General features: G+C 33.1%; 1 non-coding gene across 1 annotated transcript; it reads right to left on the bottom strand.

The window, feature by feature from the left end:
• Positions 1-211: 211 nt before the first annotated feature.
• LOC118549002 (U6 spliceosomal RNA) lies at positions 212-315 on the bottom strand. Its single transcript, XR_004923858.1, has one exon. It is a non-coding gene; the product is annotated as a U6 spliceosomal RNA (small nuclear RNA).
• Between the last annotated feature and the right edge of the window lie 579 nt (positions 316-894).

Raw genomic sequence — 894 nt, 5'->3', positions numbered from 1 at the left:
CTCCTGCTTCCCCTGCTTGTGTTCCCTCTCTGGCTGTCTCTCTCTCTGTGTCAAATAAATAAAATCTTAAAAAAAAAAAAAACTATACTAATGTTCTAGTCATTTCTAAAATGATATTCTAATGAAATTTTCTGAGATGGTTTCTTTTTAGACTAGAATAACGTAAGGAGACTCCTGTCACAAGCATAAATGTGTGTGTGTGTGTTTTAAATAAAATATGGAACGTTTCACAAATTTGCATGTCATTCTTGCCCAAGGGCCTTGTTAATCTCTCTATCGTTCCAATTTTAGTATATGTGCTGCTGAAGTGAGCACATAAATGTGATTTTTATTAACCAATAAGAGCAGTACTGAAATTCGTTCTCAATTTAAAAGGAGACATTGTCTTCTTAGATTTTATACTAGGTGTCATCAGTATTTGTTTTCAGATTTAAAAAAAGTTTTAATGTATATTATGTATTTTGAATAATCAGTAGGAAAAGAGGTATGGGTATAAAAATATAAAGATGTAAAGGGTATTTGATGTACAATCTAGATGGTGATTATAATAATTTATATGAGAAATGAGAAATGTCTAAGTAAGCAACCATAGAAATGGAAAAGACAGCTTACATCCTGTGATGTTTAGTCTAGCAGTCTCACCTGTTCCTTGCTTGTGTGGTATAACATACTATATAAATAAATGGATAAATAGTATGTTGATATTGATGTATCTGTAGCACATTGAAGTGGAGATATTTGTGGGGCAAAGGAAAAATATTGTTTGAAACTTGGAAGAGTGCTGTGGGGTTGATGTGTATCGGCTGAGCAATCATTGTATGTTGGGAGAAATAATGGCAATAGAGAGGCTGTTTTAGACAAGAGGAGTGTACAAAGGAGAGCAAGCATAGATGG

The sequence above is a fragment of the Halichoerus grypus genome, chromosome 12 (genome assembly GCF_964656455.1).
Source record: "Halichoerus grypus chromosome 12, mHalGry1.hap1.1, whole genome shotgun sequence".
In the NCBI taxonomy this organism is placed as follows: domain Eukaryota; kingdom Metazoa; phylum Chordata; class Mammalia; order Carnivora; family Phocidae; genus Halichoerus; species Halichoerus grypus.
This window is presented reverse-complemented; position numbering and strand designations above follow the sequence as displayed.